Source organism: Zonotrichia albicollis, chromosome 8 (assembly GCF_047830755.1).
Source record: "Zonotrichia albicollis isolate bZonAlb1 chromosome 8, bZonAlb1.hap1, whole genome shotgun sequence".
Classification (NCBI taxonomy): Eukaryota; Metazoa; Chordata; class Aves; order Passeriformes; family Passerellidae; genus Zonotrichia; species Zonotrichia albicollis.
Window position 1 is genome coordinate 27,243,102 of NC_133826.1, and position 23,543 is coordinate 27,266,644.

The window sequence follows — 23,543 nt, forward strand, 5'->3', positions numbered from 1 at the left end:
TCCCCCTCAAAGTTTAGGGCACTTTGGGGTAATTTCAGAACTGGAAAACACACAGGTCTGAACAGAGGTGGCTCAGTTTGTGGCTCTCTAGGTGACATCCAGGTAAACCCTGGCCCTAAACAGCCCCCAGCCACAAACATCCAGGCACCCATTATTCCAGTCCCACCGAGGGCCCACCCCAAATTTTGGCCAGGGGCTCCCACCACCATGCTCCCCCCTCAGCAGCCACACACACCTGCTCAGAGACTGTCAGGGCCCTTCCTCTGCTCCCTGTTGCCACTTCCAAAGTCCACTTCCACATGGGCCAGGGGGCAAAGGGCAGCCCCTGCTCCTCCACCCCGTGCCGGCCGCACGCTCGACTCCCCGGGGATTCCTGCTGCTCTTTGCATCCTGAGGGTCACCTCTCCCATCTCTTGGGTCTCCTCCCACCCCAGGTAAGGAGCACGCAGCCCTCTGAGCCCAGAAAAACCCAGATATTTCTCCTGGGGAGTTTTTTAATGCTGTGAAGTAAGTAGGGGCTGATAGTGAAAGGACAAAGGTGAACAGCTTTAAGCTGTAAGAGCAGAGATTTAGATTAGATGTGAGGAGGGAATTTTTCCCTGTGAGGGTGGGGAGGCCCTGGCACAGGGTGCCCAGAGAAGCTGTGGCTGCCCCTGGATCCCTGGAAGTGTCCATGGCCAGCTTGGAGGGGGCTTGGAGCAGCCTGGGACAGTGGAAGGTGTCCCTGCCCATGGCAGGGGGTGGAATGAGATGGGCTTTAAGGTCCCTTCCAACCCCAGCCATTCCAGGATTCTATGAAGTGTCTTCCTTGATACATCCTCTCATCTCCTAAATAATAACAATAACAATAAATAAATAAATAAAACCTGATTGGTTTCATTCAGACCCAGCCACAAGTCAAGCAAATAAAATCCATCCCACCATGTCCTGCCCAGGGCAGAATTTGGGCAGGATGGAGCTGGGCTCCACCCCAGCACTGCCTCATCTCAGTCATTATAACACTATAATGGCCTTGTTCTCTAAGTGACCAGAAATTCTGCCTGGAGACCCCATCCTGAACTCCCCATGGCTCCTTAAAAACTGAGAAAATGAGCAAATTAAGGCAAATGATGTCACAGAAAACCACATTAAAAGCGAGATATGAGGTCCATCATCTACCACCCAGCAGTTTAGTGATGTCTCACCTTCTGCCCCATTCCTGAAGCCTCCACTGGAACATCACAGCACTGACTGATTTGGGATTCACAGGCAGGAGAGTTTGCTTTGTATCATGGTGGCACTGTCAGAAACCCCCTCCTTTAATGATGTTGAAAGACTACATATATTATAGCTTCAGACCTTGAAATTTCCACCCTGCTGGGAGAGTAAGAAATTTTCCCTGGTGATTCTGAGAAATAAGCACTCAGTCTCTGCAGAATTCAAGATTTCAAGTAAAAAAATATCCTTAGCACTCAGCCATACAGAAACCCGACTGGGAGAAACACAAACCAGGGCAGAGCTGTCTTTGTGCTGCTGAGCTGCTGCAGTAGAATGAAATTAAGCATCTCCTCTTCATTTTACAGCTGCCCTTCAAAACTTCAGGAGGTTTTGAAGTAAAAGGTCTGTCATGGACAGATCAGGGCTCAGGGAAAGCAAGAAAGCATCCCTAGGAACTATGAGAGTCACACTTTAAAAATACACAAATTGATAGGATATTTCATAAATATAAATAACATAATTCCACTTGGTTTCTGGCTAATAATTTTAGGGTTTTTTTAGCCAAGAGGTGATTGCTGGATATTTCCAATCTGTTTTCTAGCAACAACACAAATCTATACTGGGAGCCTGCAGGGCTCAATCAGCATCACATAAAGATGCTGGAGAGGGGAGTCAATTTAAATGAGATATAAGGAAGGAGTTTTTTACAGTGAGGGTGGTGAGCCCCTGGCACAGGCTGCCCACAGAAGCTGTGGCTGCCCCTGGATCCCTGAGGTGTTGAATGTCAGGTTGGATGGGGCTCTGAGAAAACTGATCTGCTTGAAGATGTCCCTGCTCACTGCAAGGGGAGTTGGACTGGATGACCTTTAAAAATCCTTTCCAACCCAAACTACTCCATCTCTGTGATCCTCAGGCTGCTGTTGGCAGCCTAACCTGGGAGGTTTGGATTACAAGGAAGATTTGGGAGCTTGTCTTGCATAAAAGCAGCTGCAGCTTGTGATGCTTGTGTTTGAGATGTGTGGAAACAATTCCTGTTCTTGCTAGGGGAAGAAGAGGTGAGAAACTCTACCACCAACACAAAGCTTTGAGCAGAAGTGGTTTAAAATGGATGGGGAGCACCAACTTTAGGCAAAAGCAGGAAAGTGTTGGAAAAAGAAAGAGCCAAGAAAAGGAGCTGGGGAATGAAAAGTGACAGAAGTAAAAACAGAGAAAGAAGGCTCACATGAGCTAGAAAGAGGGGAAGAAACGGATAACCTTTCAACGTCATCACATCTTGCCAAAAAATGACTATTTTAAAGGAGTCATAGCTTCCTTGGAAATGGAAGCCCTGTGCCCTAGGACTGCCATCAAGCTTACAGAACCCTTGCAATGCAGGCAGCAGATAACATTTGTCACAGAGCTGAAGGGACACCACTATCACGTTAAAACATCACATTTTTCTGCTTTAAAAGATTTCACTGCTGTTGTTACAGTAACAAGATTAGGTGGAAAACATTTTTCTTCATGCCCTCGGTGTGTTTGTGCAGCTCCTTGGGGCCCTGATCACAGCCAGCCCCAGGCTCTCAGGTCAGTCCCCCACAGAAAACCCAACCTCATCTGAAACCTTTGTAACCCAAGAGAAGAAATTCAGGTGGCTTCAGCACCTGAAGCTATTTTGAGGTGATTTATGTTGTTTCTACTTGGTTCTGAGATGAGGTTTATTTTTTTTTAAAGCAGAATTGATAGGAAGCTTTGTTAATCTCTGAGCTTCAGCCACTTATAAATGTGAAAAATATATATGTAAACAAATGCTTCTTTTTTTTTTGTGTGGAGATGTCTTGAGCATCATGCAGGGAGAAATGGAAGTAGCAGATGAGCTACATAAAATGTGAAAACTCATTTTAAATATTCTACACAGCAAAAAACACCAGCCCTGAATATGCTGCCAGCTTTTGGCAGCCTATTCCATGTCACACAGAGCAAGAAAATAAAAACCACCCAGGCTCAGGTTCCCAGGCAGGCTGAGCACCTGCAGCACATGGGGAGAGCCCTCATCCCCAATCAGTCTCAACGGCAGCTCATTAATAATTAGCTGGATCACCCCTGTCAGGCTCAAAGGGAAGGAGCTGGGAGAGCCCTTGCTCCAGCTGGGGGGTGGCATTTGGAGCTCCCCAGGCCATGGGCATGCTGGTGGGAGGAAGGTGGTGCCACCTAAAGCAGCTGGGGTGGGGTCTGCTCCCACCTACAAGCCTCAGCACCATCCTGTGGCTGTGATCTGCCCATGGGGGGACTCTCCCTGTTTTTCTGCAGCCACTCTGGGAGCTCCAGTTCCCAGCCATGGTTTTGCACCTTCCTTCCCCATGTGAGGTTGTTTCCAGCTGTCCCTCCCCAGCACCCCCCTGCACACACAGCCACGTTCAGCAGCTTCCAGACACGCCTGTTAATTTTTGGAGACTTAGGCAAGAATATTAATTGCATTCCAGAGGCATTCAGCATATTAGAAAAAGCATTTTGTACCCTGCATCGTATCTGGTGAAGAAAGAGAGCTGCAAAAAGCTGTTATTTGTTATTTGTGAAACTCAAAACACATCCTCAGTCTGGATGCCCCAGAACCGTGACCTCAGCCTTGTGTGGGAGCTCCTGTTACAAAACAAATCCTAAAAAACTTCCTAATCTTGGTCTTCATTCCCACTTCAGCTAACCCTCCAGAACACCTGGCTGGGAATACTAAATCCTGGTTACCTGCATCCCCCACCCTTAAAGGAGAGGCTGTGCAGCTCCTGCATCCCTTCAAGGCTGGCTTGCAGCACCTCACCAGCCTGGACCCAGCACAGGAGGGATTGGGATGCACAGGGATCTATGGAGAGACAAGAGCCAAACCCAACAGCAGAGAGTGAGGAGGCCGGAGAGTTTTCAGTATTCAGGTCCTCTCGTTTTCCTGTGCAACACCCCTTATGTTTTCCCAGCCATAAAATTGATGTTTATCTCACTTCTAACTGCCTTACAGAGATCATTACACATTGCAAATGCAGCCATTTGCGGATAAAACGAGCACAGGCAGCCTGGAGACTGTCACACCACCCCTTCCCGTGCCACATTGCAATGCCTTACAACCTTTAAGCTGAAAATTAACATATAATGCCAAGGGACCCAGAAATATTTGTCAGGCAAATGCAAAAAAAAAAAAAAAAAAACACCAAACAATAAAGCAGAGGCAATTCTTCCACCTACCCCACACCACCCCCTGCTCAACCAGGGAAAATTAATTTTTAAGTGGGACAAATCCTGCAGATATTCTTGTGGCATTAAGTAAAACCAAGCCAAAAAAAAAAAAAAGGAGAAAAAAAACAGCCAAGAGAAGGTTGTTATTCTGTGTTTAAAATGTCCTTCTGGATCTGGGTCTGTTGGAAGGTGTGGAGGGCACAGAAGGCAAAGAGGGGATGCAGATGTCAAAAGAAGAAACCCCAGTGGCCACAACTGCTGCCACAACACCTCCTGGTGTGTGTGCCATGGAGAAGCAGGGCAGGGATGCCAAGCTCTGGATTGAGGCCAGGGCAACACCAGCTCACCTCAAGCTGGTGCCCCCAGACACTTCCACATCCCTCCTCACCCCCAGGCTCCTTTCTTGGTGGCCATGGAGGGGTGACCAGCCACAGACCCTTCCCAGGGTCCCCATCAAGTGCCAGAGCAGGGCAAGCTGATCAGCTGGACACCCTCAGCCCCGGGAAGCTGCAGGGTGTCCTTTTGAGAACATTGCCATCTTGTGTCTCTCCAGGCACCTGAACCCTGCTCGAGGAGCTTTATTGCAGGCAATCAGGGGCAATAAAGCCCCGTGACAGTTACAGATCACCTGCCTGCGTCCTGTTCCTACTGCTGCCTTGTAAAGTTGGACACTAACCCATTTCCCTCGTTTTTTCTCATCTCAATTTATGACTCCTCTGCCATGAAAAGCCACTTATGCCCTGCACAGTTACATACACCATATCCTCCAAGGCCAGTAAATCACGGTCTCCAGTCATGTCAGATTTTGCGAAATAAAGCTAAATTGCAGTTGTACTCGAAGCAAGAAGCTGCAAAATTGAGAGAGAATAAGCTCTGTTTAAAGCCAGAAACCCTGCTGGCAGTCTCCCATGGCTTGAAGAGGCAAGGACCGCAAAAACCCCTCAGTGAAAGAGAAAATCCTGATAGCAGGGAGCCCAGAGGACCATCTGGGCCACCCCAGGGTGCCTCTGTAGGTCTTCTGTGCAGTAATCCCAAGAGTTTGAATAGTCCAGAGTCAGAGGATTTCACTCTATAAACTGAGCTGAAGTCCCTCCCAGCCAGGACGAAGAGAGCTGGGAGCAGGACAGAGCCAGGCTCCAGCAGCATTTATGCATTGAGGCTTGGTCCTCAGCCTGAATTTGGGCTTGGAAAGAAAACTGGGAAGCTGATGGGGTCATTGTTTAAAGTTTTGGGGTTTGTTGGGGTTTTTTTTTGCAAACAGAAGTTAGAGAAGTACTAACACACAGGGTTTCACTCTGCTGAGCCTATCTGGGCTCACTCAAAGAGCTGGGCACTGCACCAAGACCTGGGGAAACTGAGGACAAGAAAACTTGACCCCAAACCACCCTTTACATTTTTCAGGGCCACAGTGACTTGTCTTTTCCCTTCTGCAGCAGAGTTAAACTTTCATGAAAGCTGAATTAACTTGGAGAAGTGCCAGCTCCAGGGACAGACAGCAAAATGATGGAATGAGAGCAACGAAGACCCAGACCACTGCTGCTCCTGCTAATTCCCCTGCCTGCATCCCACATTAGCAATTTCCAGGGGGCTCAAATTGCTCCGTGCACTGCAGCTTCTCCATCTCACCATGACAGAACATCCAGCCTTGCAAAGGCACCAGGCACCTCTTTCACCATTTCTCAGGAAAACTCTTGCAAGAAAAAGCCCAAAAAATCAAACCAACAAAATAAAAAGAAAAAAACCCACACTGCTATTTTGGAAAACAGGGTTTATTCCACACTCTCAGCAGTCTTCTTCACTTCACAAGGTGACCTCACAGCCATTGCACAAGCCCAGAGCACAAGCTACAAGCTCTCCAGGTGGAAGAACGCCTCCCCAGAAAGAGAAAAGATCCAAAGTATACACACTCACAAAAGAGGGGAAATAATGAGCAGCCATGACAGAGACAAGGAAAATCACAAAACATCTCATGCCAGAGTCTCAACTGATAAAAACCCAACGTGCATAGCACACAGCTTCAGGCTGGGATACACTTAGCCCTCTCTGAATGTTTAATGGGAGTGTATGCATCAGTTAATCAGCAGCACAAGACACAAAGCGTTTTGTACCTCCTCGCCACGTGTTGTGCAATTAAAAGGCTTCTCATTCAGGCACAGAAAGAAAAGTCAAGGGACTTTGGCTGTGAAACATCCATTATTCAAAAGTATATCCATTATTCAAAGTTTTTCTTAAAATCCCATTGTCAGTTTGAAAGGAAAAAGAAAATGAGTTTCTGAAAGCTGTGCTCCGTTGATATTCCATGCCAATTTTTGCTGATTGTAAGTACTAAAACTCCAGACATTTTGAGGAACTAAAGAAATCCTTCACAGTTGCTGAAAAAGCCAACCCTCTGTGGGTAGTCACAATGTTCCCCCCTCAGCTAACTCTACCTAGCGGGTGTGTGAAACACCCGGGCCAACAATGCCCCCTCCTCGCCCAAATTGCTCAGCGACCCCAGCGTGAGGCTGAGGAGCAGCTGTGGAGGAGGAGCAATAACAAAGTGCTCAGCAGGCAGGAACAGCCCCCCAGAGCTGGCTGCACCCCTGATGTGCTGAAGGAAGCCTGGCTGGGAGGCACAGCCTTCCCACAGCACTCAGGAGCCTCCACTGGGGTGTCAGGGCTCGGCTGCAGGAGCTCCAATGGGAAACAGATCCCAAGGGTGCCTCCTGCCATCCAGATGTGGGGGAACAGGAGCATCAGATCCCACAGAGTCCCCCCAAAAGCCACCCAGCTCTGCCACAGCCCCTGCTGCCCTCAGTGGGACAAACAGCACTGCTCCAGGAAAGATGCCACCCAGGAGCCACCTGGATGGTAGCAAGTATACAGCAAGAGCAACAAATTGTGATAAATTGCTGGCATTGGAATATAAAATAGGAAGCCAAGGTTTTATCTCCCGTTGGAGCTGGAGGAGAGAGTGCTGAGCACTCTTCTGTAGGGATGAAACAGGTCTGGAGTCCAGGTGGTCAGTCTGTCCCCAGGCTGGGGGAAACAAACAGGCTTGGCCAGGCCTAGAGCAGCAGGGACTAAGGCCAGGCTCACTGCTGAGCTGGAGATTAGTGGTGCTACCCAAGGCTTAGATAGCAGCAAAGCCCCCAGGCCGAGCTTATTTAGAGCCCCAGCCCAAGGGTGGGGATGCACCAGAGGCACTTAAGGAGAGGCAGAGCAGCTAAAGGCTGCTGTGCTGTTGAAGAAAGAACTGAACTGAAATGATTATTGAAGTTATATATCAGATGAAGAAGTAGGGGCTAAAACCTGAAAAAAATAATCGAGAGTTATGAGCCAATAAAGGTGCTTATAACTTTAATTTAAATAAATATGTGTGAAAGAGGAATGGGAGCCTTAGAAAAGCTTCTCTATCCTTGAAAAGGTAAGGCTATAGCATGTAGTAGTCTCTCAAGGCTCAAAGATTCTTTTAGGTGAGTAAAGGAAGAGCAAAAGAAAAAATGGCAGAAGGAAGCAGCATTTCTTCCCTCTGTGATAAATACTTGTTGTAAGTGTAATTCTATATAAGAATATATGCTATTATATAGGCTTTAAATCTGCCTATTTGGGATTTCTGTATGTACAGTGTGTAACTGAAATGTGGAACCTCCAGGGGTGTGACCTGAGCACAGCAGAGACACGACTCCAGCAGAGCAGAGTGATGGAAGGGTGATGACTGACAACTAATAAATGCAGTAACTTGGGTGTAACCTATTAAAGCCCTTTAACACTGCTGGAAGCTCAGTGGGTGCCACAGGGTCAGGGTCCTGCTCTTCCACCGTCATGCTGGCTATTCTTCTGCTGTCAGACTACCAACTTTAGGTGTTGCCAATAACTTGGGGAACAATTTGAGTGTATAAAATGAAGGCATTATTCAGCAGCCTGTGCTGACAGCTATCTTTAAGCAGCACATTTATCTAAAGTACAATGATGCTTCAATAGTGGATACCTGTAGAGTGCTTCCAGGGCACTCAAACGAGCTGGATTTTATCTGCAGGAAGGCTATGGCTCACAGCTTATTTGGACAAATTCTTTGCTGCAATAGACCATTTTCTGCTATTACCAGTGAAATAAGCTAAACACCCACTTCTTTTCTTCCACAATGAGAAGCTGTGCATGATGTGATGAATTTGCAAAGCTTTTAAAGGATGGATGGGAGTTAGAAAAACTTCCTCCAGGGTCCAAGGCACTGCCAAGCAGGACTGGAGTTGCAGAAGGAAGCCGGGAGGGGTATTGCAGCACGGGCAGTGCTGGAGCAGCTCAGGAGCCAGAGCTGCTCTGATGCCGGAACAGCAGGGCACAGCACGGACAAATTGAAGCATTGACAGATGAAATGCTCTGACTGTTGTGACTCCACAGCCCCTTGTAGCTCAGGCTTCTCTCGTTAAGCTTCAAAGAGTAGCAGCCAGCTCGTTAGTGGCATCTCAGGGTCCCTTTGTTAGCAGTGGCTCTTTCAGAGGTAACCGAGTCTGTAATGGCCCCTCCTGGGACCAGGCTGGGCTGATGCAGGGTCAGGAGCACAGTCACTCTCCCCAGGCAAAAATGCCGGGGAATGTGGCAGGCTGTGTGCAGGGAGGGCAGGAGAGCACTGTCCCTTCCTTGCTGCTCACTGCTGGTGGCTGGATGGATTCCATTCCCTGTGCAAAGCACACAAACCTGTGCCCTGCCACCTTTCTGACTTTGGGCCTCATTTCAGCCCAGACCTTTCTGTGCAGCTGCTGATGGAGCTGTATCTCTGCTCTGACACACAACCACAGAGTGGTTTGGCTCAGAAGGGGCCTTAAGGCTCATCTTGTCCTACCCCCTGCCATGGGCAGGGACACCTTCCACTGTCCCAGCCTGCTCCAAGCCCCGTCCAGCCTGACCTTGGACACTGCCAGGGGCAGCCACAGCTGCTCTGGGCACCCTGTGCTTCACCCCCTATGGCAGTGACTCCCAAAGGGGCACCAGTGGGACCCTGATTAGCCTCAGCTTCTTTTTGACAGCAGAAACTGGAAGGAGCAGCTGGAAGTGAGCTGTGATGCTCTGCTGCCATAGGCTCTGACTGCAGCCCAGACACAGAATTGGGCTGTGGAGGGGGCTGGGGAAAAAGCTCCCAGCCTTGTGAGGAGCCAGCTTACACCTGAAGATGATGGCCTTTCCTGTGGCCCTGTGCTGGAGCAGGTGGTTGAAGGCTTCATTTAGCTGCAAATTCACTCAGAATTTGTGGAAATGGCCATGAGGCTTTGCAGGGAGGGAAGGGAAAGAATGGGGTGTGTGAAGAAGTCTGCAGCTGAGTCTGGGCTTTCCACTCCTGGGGTTGAAATAATGCAGGACCAGAACAGCTCCTGGCTATTCCTCTGCTCTACATCCTTAAAGTGTGCTGGATGGTGGCTATGTAAATGTTTCTGTGGAGCTCAGCCATTACCTAAGGATTAAAATGCCATTGAGTAAGTTTAATAAATTATTTGAACACCTTCAAACATGCTCCAGGGGGAAAATGCAAATGAAGGAGCATCAGGATCCACTAATCCACTTCTAAGGCATTATCCCAACACATTATTCTTTAAGAACACAAGCCCTTTGGTACAGGAATGAGGGGGTTTTTATGGCATTGCCACTAAGCACATCACAATTCTGGCCTTGCAGTACCCAACCAGGAGTTAATGACTCCCTGGCTCCAACCCAATGAAAGAAGATTTAAAAGGATGAGGGGAAAATGGGATTTCTTGATTTAATATTTTTGTTTCTTAGAGAACCAGGACTCTGGAGTTCCTCTGCTGAGAGCTTAAATGCTCACAATACTCTGTTTCTACAAAAAAAAAAAAATTGAAAAAGAAAAAAAAAGGTGGAATGAGATGAGCTTTAAGGTGCCTCCCAACCCAACCCTTTCTGTGATTCTGTCCCCACTGATGATGGCCTCTGTCACTGTCATATTTTCTGAAAAATCCCTTCATCAGGATTTCTTCTCCTGAGAAGCTAAAGAGCCTCAGAGAAGAATGAAAACAATAATTGTCTGATTGCTTCTCCTGTGTTTTGCTGCTTTGGAATGTGTTTGGAGATTGTTTATCCAACAGGTGGTTGTTTGATTGGTCTCATGTGAATTGCTTTGACTTAAAAACCAATAACTGTCCAGCTGTGTTGGTACTCTGGAAGCAGTCACAAGTTTTAATTAGTATGTTGTTAAGCCTTCTGTAAGTACCCTTTCTCTATTCTTTAGTATAATTTTAGTGTAGCATAATGAATAGAATAGAATAGAATAGAATAGAATAGAATAGAATAGAATAGAATAATAAATTAGCCTTCTAAGAACATGGAGTCAGATTCTTAATTTCCTTCCTGCCGCAGGGGACCCCAAAAATACCACAGGGTGGCATGGATCAAGGTATAGAAATGATTCCTGCAGCCTGTCCCCTCCTCTGCTGCTGCCTGTCTGCATGAACCTCAGGACATTGTTTCATTTCAATGGCTTTGTCTCAGGATGTTCCCATCTTTCAGAGGAGTGGAGAACTTGGCATTTCAGCTGGCAGCTGCTGCTGAATATTGCAGGAGCTGGACACCCCTGCTGCAGCTCCCTGGTGAGGCTGAGTGGCACAGACACTGCTGCTCACAGCCAGAGCTGCTGCCCTGGAGCCCATCAGGGGACCCTGAGCTGCTCTGTGGTGAGACAGCTTTGTGACAGGGCCAGCTCAGGATGCTCCCACTGAGGGGAAAGGGAAATTAACTCACCGCTGCTCGTGGCCTGTGGTGTTTCAGCACTGGACAGGTTCACCAGGAGTGTCACATTCTGGGTAAGAAAGTTTGTGCTGAACAGTTCTGAAGTTTGCACTGTGTCTGTGTGGGCTTGGTTTGTAAGAGTTGCCTTTCCCGCAGCCCCTGACACCTTCAGACTGTTGAAATTCAGCAGGTTGGGGCTGCTGACTGAATCTCTCACTGGCTGCATCCCAGCTGGACCCTGTGCAATCCTCACCTCCGTGGGACCTTAGAGGGAGGTTAAATCAAGATGCAAACCTGAAATGATCACCTCAGCTTACACAGATAGGTGCCAAAGAGACAAGATGCCAGCTTTTTGGGCAAATTTTTGACAGCTGAAATACCCAGGTGTAGGTTGTGCTTCATGTGCTGCCCCCTGAGCAGCTGCTGCTGTTTACACTGATTAAATCCATGTCCAGTGGCCAAGAAGCAGTGAAATTGTGACACAAGTGGTTGGAAATTGCACCATGCCCTCATACTACACCTCCAGGGATCTGCTACAGCACCTGCTTAAAGACCTGTGACACAAGTAATCCCAAATGTTATGGGGCCAGAGATCTGTTGAGCTGAACCCATGGTGGGGCTTGGTATTTGAGCCTGTTAAAAATACTGTATTTATACTGAGCCTATAAAAAAACTTGGTATTAAGTAGTTTTATTACATATTTTAACAGCCCACTGTTAGGATAACTTCCCCCAAGCATCACTCTCTGCCAAAAATGACAGGGTAAGGGGAAAAATGTAATCTGAGGGTTGCAAGGCAGCAATTCAGGCAGAACTCAAGCCCTGAACAAATGGACAAAAGTCTTTGCAGTTTTGGAAGACAATGGCTCTGTATCCTCACCTTCTGATCAACGACACGCTCTGCTGCCACAGCTTTAGTGGCAGTCACACCACTCTCTCTGCTTCCCTGCCAAAAAGCCCTCATTGGATGGGTGTCAGGAGAGAAATCACATAGTCCTGCTGTTCTCTCTGAATTAAACATTTGATTTCCCTGTGTTTTCAGGAAGAACCGTGAACAGCTCACGCTGTGTCTGGTAACAGTCCACTTAGCAACTGCATTAAGTGAGGGTATTTAGCCCCTTCATCTCCTGGATGTGGCTCCTCAGGCAAAGCCTGTGCCTTCTCCATCGGCAGAGCCCGGCACCCTCAAGGTGCCAAGGCTGGAAGGGGGCACCCCCATGGCACAGTCCTGGATCTCCACCCTCTCTGACCCATGAGGGAACACCAGCCCGTTCCTAAAGCCTTGTATCCCTGCATTTCCCTTGCCTCCTTTGCGTTGACACGGGCCAAAGGCTGGGGAAGTTGTGAGCAGCAAAATTCCAGACGGACAGAAGATGGCAGCAACAGCCCAGCAACAGCTCTCCTTCACTGGAGAGGGATTTCCTCTCTCCGGGAATACCGGGGTGGTTTTGCAGAGGAGAGGAGACATTTTCACCCTTTTGGATTGTGACCAAGACACAGGAGACACCTGGACTGGAAAACCAAAGGAGGTGGCTCAGCATGAAGAGCTTGGTGTGAGAAGGACCATGGAAGCATTACCCAGGCACTGAAAGGTGCTCTTCCTCTGAATGAATGATCCACCTTCCTGGGTGGATCATTACAGGAGAATTCCATGGATTTTAGATCCTTAGTGCAGGTAGATTTCATGCATCATCTTCCTGATCCAGGTGATGCTGCCCCGTGGGAGGTGGTGGGAATTGGGCAGCAAGAATTGAGGAGCAGCAGTGCTAGGATAGTTTTGGATGGTTTTTTATTTTAGTCTTTGATCATTGCAGGATGCTTGTGTGGATTTTAGCTCCTGGGTGCAGGTACATGGAGCCTTGAGGATTTTAAGCTTGACATTCCCTTTCCCTAGTGGAAATATTTAGGAAAAATGAGGTTGCTTTTCAAAAACTGAGGCAAGTAGATCCTGAACACTCCACTGTGGTGGGGGTGTAGTCTGGGACGTGCTGGCAGACACTGGAAGTGACATGTGGGAGAGGAGGGAACTCTGAACATCACTGCCTTGCATCCTGGATTAACCTTCCTCTTCTCCTCCATCTTGTACACTTTTTGCAACATGCACATAACTTTGTTTATTCCTGTTCTTAGCAAGGTTCACTGGGATGGGGCTTAAAATAACTTTCAGCTGTGCTGCTGCTCCTCCTCTGGAAGATCTTGGCCAAGTCACCTGCGCAAATTCAGTGTCCACACTTCTTAAAGGGAGCCAAAGTCTCTTTCTTCTTCTTCTTGGTAAAGAGCCTAGAGATGTATCAGTGAAGAGAGGGAATTTTTCTTACTAATGCAGCCTTTAAAGGGGCTGATTTGAAAACAGGGCTTATGCTGTTGTAAGGTGTTGCCCAAGTACTATAAAAAATAAGCAGGTTCTCATGTTAAGGAGGTTTTCAGGGCAAAGGGACAGGGCAGAGGGTTTGAAGAGGGGAGCTGGAGGCACAATCAAATTCCCAGAGAAAGGCTTTCTCCAGGTATGAAGCTGATGGCCACTGCCCTGTCAGTGTTTGTACAGGGGACAAGGAGAGATCCAAAGGGAAGGGGATGCTGGAGGGGGAGATGACTGGGGCTGAAAGAGGGGAGCAGAGGAAGAGCAAAGACAGGCAGGGCAGGTAGAAGCCCCCTTGAGAAACATGACTTGATTTACTTCCCCAGTGTAAGGGTGTTAGATTATCCTCAGTGACCCATAAGTGCCACACAAGCCTTGGAGTGATCCCTGCACTTTGTGGGGCTGCAGAGCAGGGCATGAGACACTCCACATCACCAGAAGCTTTGCCAGTTTGGTAGCCTTGAGCATCTCCTGTTCAGGAGGGCTGTCCCAGAGCCTGCAAGAGGGAACGCTCCACCATGCTCTTACCAGGGGAGTGTTTCATAAAGCTCTGACAGCTGAAGCCAAGGAGCATCTTTGGAGTGCTCCAAATGTTGGTATGGAAGCAAAGATCTTCAGTGCTGGGCTTGGGGGGAAAGCAAAGGAAGCCCTGCAGTGGGGCTGAGTGCAGGAACAGCTGGGGGAGCCAGAGGGTGCTGAAGGGGAGAGATGAATGATGGGGGAAAGGGAATGGTAAAAAAGACAGGAGGCCCTGTCCCAGCCTGGGGGGACTTGAGAGGCAACAGGGTCACTGCAGCTCCTCACAGTCCTGCTCCCAGCACAGCACCCAGGGCACAGCTGTGCATCCCAGGGGACTGAGCACTGACTGCTGCTTTCAGTATTGGGCAAATATAAAAATGCCAGGTAAATATTTAGAGTATCTAAGCAGATCTTTGCAGCTTCAGTGAACCACGACAGATGAAAACTTTGCAGAGGAGCATTTTGGTTTCCAAAAGCTTATTTTTAATTTTTTAAATATTTTTTGAGAGAATGTGCCTTTGCAGAAGCCTGTGGTGGTTCCCAGCAGTAAAAAAGGGTTGTATGATGCCATCACAGTGTGTCATCACACCGGTTTTCCCAAAGGGGAAACCAAACATTCAGGGGCCATGGGTTGAGTCAGAGCTCAGAGAGCCAGAGGGTGAGAACCCTGATCTGCTGACTCTCCACCCCAAGGTTTAACCACAGTTTTGTCCCTTCCCCTAGGGGATCCCACACTCCCAAAGCTGCGCTGCCTCTTGCGCGTCATTTTTGGAGAAAACTATTTTCGGAGAAAGCAATCTGCTTCTTGGGCTGAAACATCCTATAAAAACTCTCTGTCCAGAAGGCAGATGGGAATGCATGTGGGGGAGGGATGATGAGACAAAAAGTTTGGGGGTGGAGAAGTCAGTGTGGCCGTTTGTTACAGCTGTGACCTAGGAGGAAGAGCAGAGCCCACCCAGCATTAGTGCTCCACACAGCAGCTGCCTGACAGAGAGCCAGGGCTGGGGTTGGGTGAGGCAGTGCCAGCGTGGCTGTCCCTGTCTGTGTCCTGCCAGGTGTGGGGAAAACCTGGCTGGCTGATTGTTCTGGAGGCAGCTCCTGGCTGGCAGTGGTGATCACACCACCTGTGCTTCTTTATCTGGAGTGAAGCAGCAGGTTTGCATGTGAGCACCCTTTTATCTGGCACTCGGGATCAGGAAGAGAGGTGAACTCCTCTCATAAAATCCTGCAAGAGCTCTAAAGGGCAAATGGGAGGGAGAGGCAGGATCTGTGCCCTGTGCTCAGTGCCACAGTGTGGGATGCACAGTAACAATGGGTGTGAGTTTTTCTGTGTATCCCCTTTTTCCTTCAAGGATTAGCTCCAGTAGGTGGGATTTTGGTAGCTTAGGGAGAGAGTGCCTCTCTTACTAGGGTCATGACCACTAGCCCTGGCACCTTGTGGTGATGCGAAAGAGAAGGGGAGCAGGCTCTAGCGGAGTGCTGGTACCATTTTTAGACATACCAGGTTGTTACTAGACATCATGCACAACTTGGATTGGAATCCTGCAAAAGGACCATGAACTGGCTCTTCTCTGGGACAAGTGGATTTTAAAATATCAGCTGTGGTCATAGAAGTGCTGAGACTACCCTCCTATAGAAAATACAGAAGTGGGAGGAAAAATACCCAATGCAGCTCCCAGATGCTCAGTATTTCTCAGGCTGAAATCTGCACCCATGCACAGGAAGCCCTAAACATTTTGGACTGTACCTGCAGAGAGGAGTGGGCACTGCACATCTCGACAGGGGAGTCTTGTGGGAGCATTAGCCATGGTGTGGGAGCTCAGGCTCCTGCAATTCAAGCTGCACATCTGCAGGGCAGTCAGGGCTCTGTGTACACTGCCCTTCACATCTGCCCTTGCCAGGCATCAGCCCTCACCTGTGAGCTCAAGTGGACAACCTGAAAAGCCGTTTGCTGCTCTTTGCCACAGGGAGTCTGTCAGCTCATTTCATCCATCAAATAAGCACAGAGCCAGCAGTAATTGCTCCTTGTCTCTGCTGTACAGCCCTGATTAAAAACCAGGGGCACAGCCATAAAGTGTCATCACTGTGGGATTTTCTGCCCAGAGGAACAAATGCTGCTTCCCACCAGCTTCCAGCTTTCCTCCCATGAGCAAGGAAGGTCTCACCTAGATGTACCTGCTATGAGGGCAGATGCAACCAGCTTGAATGTCTGTGAATGACTGTGCCCCTGCCCAGGATTACTGTGTGGGGGACAGAATGGTGTTTCTTAGCAAACAAGATGGTCAGCTCCACCTTAGAAGCAGCTCAGATGCAATTGTAATGAATCCCTTGAAGAACCCTCCTGGCTTCTGCTGAACTACGACACAGATGGGTCTGGCTCACTGCACGCAGCAAAAGCCACTTAATTACAGCAGCATCTCAATTTATTTGTTTTGGATCATCTTTATTAGCCATTGCTGAAGCTTGTAATTAAGGGAAGAATAGGGACTGTAAACAGAGTACCATCCTGTGCTGCTGCTCTTCGCCTGTGCTGCAGCAGCTGAGTGTTGCTCCAAGCTGCCCAACACCTTCAGGATTCTCTCCCCTCCTGTATGGATAGCACTGCTGGCACCTGTGCTCCAAACTGTCTGCTTTATTCCTGGAAAAGCATGGATGTATTTTTTCCCTGGGACATTTTAATTGACTTGGGTAGAATATCTGATGCCCCAAATGCCCTGTAGGCACAGCATGAGCAGCAGGTACCTCCTGGAGGTAAAATAAATACCCAAGTAGGTTGGTACTCTCTCACCCACTGGGATAGAGCATCAAAATCCTTGCACAGATCCTGGCAGGAAAAACAAAGGCCTGAGAAATGGGATTTGAGGGTCACATGGTAACTAAGAGAGCCCAGACCTTCTCCTCAGGAGAGAACACTGCTGAGAAACACAAAGCTACCCCACAGCTCTCGTTGTGGCTGTTGTCATGGGCTTAAATCCTGGTGCTCATTGGAGGTGTAGCTGTTCAGGTGCTTCTTCTCAAGTGCCCAAGATGTTTCTGTGATTTTCAGCCTGCCTCTGTACCACTGTCCCAAATCTCCTCCTCACAACCCTACACCTTGACTGCACTCTTAGGGCTGCAGGGCTGCTGTGACCAGGACCACACAGTCATTTTCCACCATTCCTGCGCTGAGACTCAGTTTTGGTTGGTGCAGCCCACTTCTGGGGCTCCTACATCTTATTTTAAAGGTGGCCTGAATAACCACAAGCATCAGCAGAAAGCTTTAATGATCTCTGTGTGTTTAACAGGGACTGAGTATCTCATCCATGTCACAGTGATGCCTGCTCCTGGACCAGGACCCACCATGGGTAAGCTGTGGGATAAGCTCTGCTCCCAGGAGATTCACAGGTGAGTGGCAGGGATGCATCTCCAACCCAGCATCTTTGCAGGTGCCCTCCTAGTGGGACACAGGACTTCCTTTGAGAGCTGGCAGCTCCAGTCAAGCACTTTTGTGTGGTCCAGGAGGAAATCCCCCAAAATGGCATCCATCCATACCCTGCAAAATCAGGAGAAGCTCCTGTTTGTGGTGCAAGGGAATGTGCATCAGCTCTCAGGGTCTGCTCACAAGACAGAGGAGAAGGCTGGATGTTGTATTTGTGTGTGTGCGAGCTGTTACAAGCTCCAGAGCAGTGTTTTTCCTTTATTTATTCAAACATCTCAGCGAACAATAGGTTCTGGGAGGGGAGAGGAGGAGTTTGCTCCTCCTTTTCTCTGAAGTCTCAGCATCTCACAGTGCTCTTGATCACTCCTGCTTGGTGAATGATGCTGTGGTAAATGTGGCAGTGCAGCGTGGAGAACCCCAGGGCTGTGTTTGTAATGAAGAGCCATCTCCAGGCTACACCAAGTGAGGTTATTTGTGTGCTGGTACAGCCTTTGTTTGCAAACAACAGCCTCTCTAGGTAACCACACAGCAGAGCACAAGTGGCTATTTATTTGCATCTGCCTCTGCTCACAATAGTGAAGGAAGAGAACCCATCTGTCCGGGCAAGGGAGAACAAAAATACAGCAGAGGGAAGTTGGTTACATTTGTAATATAGGAATCCCAGAGAAAGAACTCCATGATTCTAGAGATGGAGATAAATCCAGTGATTACTCTTTGCTCAAAGTTCAAGCCAAGTCACCTAACCAGGAGCCTGACAAGAAAAACAAACACATGATTCCTTCCTTACTGGCCTTATTTCTTGCACAAAGACAAACCCCAAACCTCTTTGGCTGAGTTACAGCCCTGTAACTGCAGCCTTTCACTGACCCCATATTCATCCCATGACCTTTTCTGACTCATCACAGCATTTGCTGCCATCATCTCCCCAGTGTCCTGGGGACCAGCTTTATCCCCAAAAAAGGACCTGTTCAAAGGCTGCATTTTTAAATGCCAGTCCTGGGCTCCCTGAAGAGGATCCAGCCCATGAAGAGAAAGCTGGCAGGTTTGTCACAGTCTTGCCTTTGCTTGTTACAATCAGTTGGAGAGTTTTACAGATCTGTTCTGAAGGTTGCTGGAGGCTGGTTATTTTGTTTTAAAGTCAGGGCAGCAGCAGACAGGCAGCCACTATTAAAAGGAGAAATTTAAAAAAGAAAGAGTCATTTGGGCTTTAAAGCCAGCTGACTGCTTTTGACAGACTGAAGGATTTTTTATGTCTGGATATTCCTGCTCTGCAAGGTGAAGGGATGTGTTGTCATGGAATAGGATTTGAGCAGCTCCAGCAGACAGAGAAGAACCTCTACCTTCTTTAACAAGGGCTCTGTGCTGAATTGTGAGAGCCTTTAATCAGACTTCAGGTACCCTGGCATGGCCACATCCATCCATTCCTTGAGCTTTGTTTCCAAAGTTCCAAAATCAGACCTTTCTATGCCAGCACCAGCCTTTCTTCATTTCCCTCCTCCCCAAATCCCATGAGGAGGGAAAAAAAATTACATTTAGTGCTGCATATGCCTTCATATTTGCTTTTTATAAAGGGGTAGAGATGAAGGCACATTTCACCCTAAGAACATGCTGTTGGAAGGATAAGGTGCTGTTATCTCAGGTTGCTCCCTCAGCCTCCTCTGAACAGTTTTACTTAGGTTGAGAGAACATTTCTCAGCAATTACATAGAAATGGCTGGTTTGGTGCACTTCTGACACATTTTGCAAAAATATTTAATGTGCCACAAAAGGAGTGACTCAAATGAGGAAGAAAAATGTTCCTTGGCCAGAAAAGTCGTGGAAGTGAAGAGCCCACAAGGGTTCAGCTGGTGACCCCTCAGCCCAACTGTCCACAGCATCACCAGGGTTTATATTTGGATGATGTTCTCCCAAGACTGAGTCATATTTCCTGCCTCAAGTTGCTCCAAAAGGCCGGTGTTTCAGGCAGGGTCCACATTTCAGTCTGATTCACACAACAGGCAGGAGTGGCCCTATCTGCTGCATTCAGGTGGACTTGAATTACCCAGCACATATGAAAATTAGACCCAAGCTGAGTAAACAAATATTGATCTACTCAACCTCAGGTCACAGCTGAGAAGATCGTTCTGAAGGAGTATATTGAAGGGGCAGGATCACATCAGAGGGTAGAAATGCAGGGTGAAATTCAACCCTGCTCCAGGGACTTTGCAACCTTAGTACAATCAATAGGAGCATCTGAAAATGCTGGTCTCATTTGGGTTACAAAACCCCTGTGTCTCTGAGCGGCTCCTCCTTCAGCAGCTGAGTGTAAGAAAATAATTAATGAACACTCCAGAGCTGCTGAAAACAGGAGGGGAGTGATGCTGAAATAGCTGTGTGCTGGGGGCACGTGGGGCTGTAAGGGGATTGGGATGGGAGCAGAGGCACAGCCTGTTTGAGGGAAAAGCAGGGCAGTGGGATAGACTTGCTTGAGATGATGAATGCTGACCCACATCCCATCATCATTCAGGGTACGAGCTCCTTTCAGACCCTGACTTGCACTGCTGAACGTGCTACGTGGTAATTTTCCAGGTGCTTGGCCATTTGACTTGAGGGTTTTTTTAAACATGCTGGATGAGATGCGATGTCTTGTGAGCACTGGAGGGGAGGCAGCAGAGCGGATTTTTCCCACTGTGGTGAATTAAGTAGGACGTGTTGCCTTCCCCAGCAGAGTCCCTGACCTTCCCGTGTCTCTGTAGGGTCACAGTTTATTTGCTAACACCTTACAGAAAAGTCAGAGCTGGCTGATCTTTCCTCAATAGTCTGAGCTTTCCTCCAAAATCCACATTGTGATTTTTGAGAAAAATTCAGACTATTCAGGTTGGTGTATTCAAACCAATAAGGCTGATCACTGCAGGCCTGATCCTTGACCAGCAAAGTCTCTGGGATTACCAAGAAAATGATTTTCCAGTTAAAGGATGGTTTGGGTCAGAAGGGACCTTAAAGATCATCCAGTTCAGCAAACTGTCTAGTCAGATGGGTTTTCCATGTTTTCTCCCCAGCAGGATACAAGGACAGGAGCGACCATCCATCAAGGCACATTGTCACCAGCGTGGCAGACAGCAAGCCCCAGGTGTGGAGGGGACAAGCTCTCACAAGCTCACATTTTTGGGCCTGGTTCCTGTTTCACGTGGCAGCAGGGCTGGCCTCGACCCGGTGCCTGCCCCAGCAGAGCAGGACACGGTAGCTTGAAAGGGACTGTCGGGAGCAGAACAGCTGAGAGGCACAGTGATCCCGCGCGGGTATAAATAGAGACAGAGCTGTTATCCTGATGAAATGAGACCAGATGTTTCTCTCAAATCCCTCCTCTCCGCTAGTGAAAATTATAGTTTAGTTAAAGCAGGGCAAAGCAGGCAGCAAAATATTTTCAATCAGCTAATGTTGGGAAGTCAAAGGGGCAGAATGCCTCACTGGGGTAGGGATACCATGCCCTGTGATGCTGCAGGGATGGATTGGGCATGGTCACAGTGGGAACCAGGGGAGTCCCTCACTGCCTTTGTTCTATTTTTCTGCTTCCTATCCCAGTATTAATGGGCTGAGTTTTAAAGCCTGTGCTGTGGCCGCTTTTGTGAGGTAGAAAGTCAGTGTCAGCACATGTATCCTGGAGGCAGTTGGCACGAGATGAAGGAGGGACGGCAGCAGCAGTTAAAACTGGGCCTTGGCTCTTTAATATTTAACTTTCCTCAGTGCTGGGGGTTTTTTTTAATCAGTTTGTGCATTATCTGCCATCCCCGTTCAAAGAGGGTTTTAGCAGAGAGATTTCAGTGCTTAATCCCAGGGGCAGGGAAAGCGGAAGAGTCTCTCTGAAGGTTCCAGGGCTCAATCTGGCCTCAATTACAGCAGCCTAAACCAGCAAAGAGTGGCCACCACGGACCCCACTGTGACTGCGTCAGGCTGCAGGTAACAAAATGAGGGGTCAGTCCTGTGTCTCTGCAGGAGACACCTCTGGTCCCTAAGGCTCCATCCCTAAGGGAGTTCCCAGGAGGATCTAAACAGTGGCAGACTGTCTCAGAATAAATGTCCACTTGGGCAACAAGCAGGGCCTGGCTGTGGCCAGCTGCAGATGCTTGGGAAGGGATATGGGAAGAGGGAGAGTATAAAGTGATCCTTCCTCCGGCATTTCCTCCTGGCTCCCGGTAATCAGCAGTTGAGGGACTTCCTAAGCCGGAGGTTGCATGAATTTGTGTAATCCCTTTGGTTTTTTTTCCTTCATTCATTTATACTTTTGGCCTCCATGACATCCTGTGGCAATAAGTTCCACAGTGTAATTATGTGTTGTGTGAAAAAGTACTTCCTTTTGTCTGCTTGAGACCTGGCTCCTGAACATTCCTCTCCATGTTATTGTGTTGTGAAGAAAAGAGAAAAAGAATTCCAGGTCCATACCAGACCTCTCTTGACCTCTCCAGACTTCTCTGTCTTTATTTGCCCCAAGGTTTTGTTCTTCCAAACTGGAGCCTCCTTGTTTTTCTAGTCTTTCCTCCTCATATGGTATCTATCCCATCACTTCCACTGTCCTTACCTCCCTCCTCCATGTCTCTTCTCATTTTCTTATTGCCTTTTTTTTTTTTGAGATAAGATCACTGAAGTGAGACTTGTTCACTTCTGAAGACATGAATTCATTCTCCTGGAAGAAGGTCAGCTCAAAAGCTTTCTTTTCTCAAGACACACTGGTGTACTTTGAGTTCTTTAACAACACATACAGCAGTATTAATGAAAATACATGTGCAGCTCTCTTCAAATACTTGGATTTAACCTATTCTGAGCAACCCCCCAGCCCTAATTTAACTAGAGTCTGTTGGTTAAAATGACATCCACAAGTCCATTGACTAATGGGGCTGGTTTACACGAAGGGAATTTCATGCATGTGCTTATATTACTGCTCATTTATGCCTTCACAAATCCCCTGAGCACTACTGGTGGAGAAGACCCCCAGCCAGAACAGCTGAACTGGTGAGCATGAAACGGGAGTCTCTGATTTCCAGGACATCTTTATTTATAAAATATGTCTATTTTTGCTCCTGTCATGCCCGCAAAACCAGCCTTCCTATTTTAGTCATCCTGCTCTTTATTATTGTTTATGTTGCCCTGAACCCCACGAATAAAGGCTGCAGAATGGATTTTGTCTTCTGGTGCCATGTGAATTTCAGAAACCACACTAGCCAGTCCTTCCAGACCTTGCTGTTGGGATGGCTTGATCTTACTTGCAGATCCAACCAGTCCTCCCTTGATGGGAACCAGTTGCTGCTGCCTTGCACTGCTTCTGTATAAACGCTGTCCCAGGATTGTGTGGCAGCTTTTTCAATCTCCACTTTTGGCAGAAGCTTAGCAGCCACATCCTTCCCTCACTACAGGCCAGCTCCTCTCCTGCTGCTCAAAGCAGCTTCATCCCCCTTTCCCCTTGTGTCTGCTTGTGTGAGTTTCCTGCAGCAGGGAAAGAGCCCAGGCTCATGTGAGGGATGGGGATGTCTCTGGGAGGCTGGAGGCAAGAAGGGGGCTGTGGGGAGAGCAGGAGGGGAAAACTTTGAGGAGTTCATTGGATTGTGGCCACTATATGATAAGTTGTGCATTTTATATTATCAGGAACATTGGGAATGAGCAGGGGTAGAGAGCACGTAGGAGGGAAAACTGCTTTTCCTACTGCTTTACAGTATTATTATGGCAATTTATGCAGATGTCTGCTCTGGAAGGAGTATCCTGCACACCCTCAACTCCCAGAACTTTGGAAACCACGCTGCAGAACATGTTTTAGGGTGGGAAGGAGCAAGGAAATTTTACTGGATGGCCCAGTTGTGCTGCTTCTGTGCAGAATCACACCTGTCACAGTGGTGGAAGGTCAAATCCTCACCAGATTTCATCCTGGTTTAACTCTTCCTGGTTAAAAGGGTAGTTTTAAAGACCCTTTTTTTCCCCAGAGAATTGAGGCTGACACCATTAAACTCACTGAATCTTTCTTTCCCCTGGTCCTGTCTCTTACCTCCTACAACCTCAGGAAGTGCTGAACTCACTGGTTTGTTTTAAACAAAACAAACAGAGGGATAAAGGTGCAAGAGCTAATCCTGGCTCAGTGAGATCCTACAAGCCTCTTCACTGAGGGTGTC

At 48.1% G+C, this 23,543-nt stretch overlaps 1 protein-coding gene and 1 long non-coding RNA gene across 4 annotated transcripts in view; one reads left to right on the plus strand and one right to left on the minus strand.

The window, feature by feature from the left end:
• SEC16B (SEC16 homolog B, endoplasmic reticulum export factor) overlaps window positions 1-1,293 on the minus strand; it is a 22,946-nt gene extending 21,653 nt beyond the window's left edge. For 2 of the 3 annotated variants that reach the window (XM_074546350.1, XM_074546348.1), the window contains exon 1: window positions 236-329. The gene's annotated coding sequence lies outside the window, so the exon portion shown is untranslated. Of the gene's footprint in view, window positions 1-235; window positions 330-1,184 lie in introns of those variants that run through there. The other variant, XM_074546349.1, reaches the window with a different exon arrangement.
• On the plus strand, window positions 311-22,562 carry LOC113459672 (uncharacterized). The gene is made up of 3 exons (XR_012581440.1): window positions 311-434; window positions 17,277-17,376; window positions 20,448-22,562. It is a non-coding gene; the product is annotated as an uncharacterized LOC113459672 (long non-coding RNA).
• The last annotated feature ends 981 nt before the right edge of the window (window positions 22,563-23,543 follow it).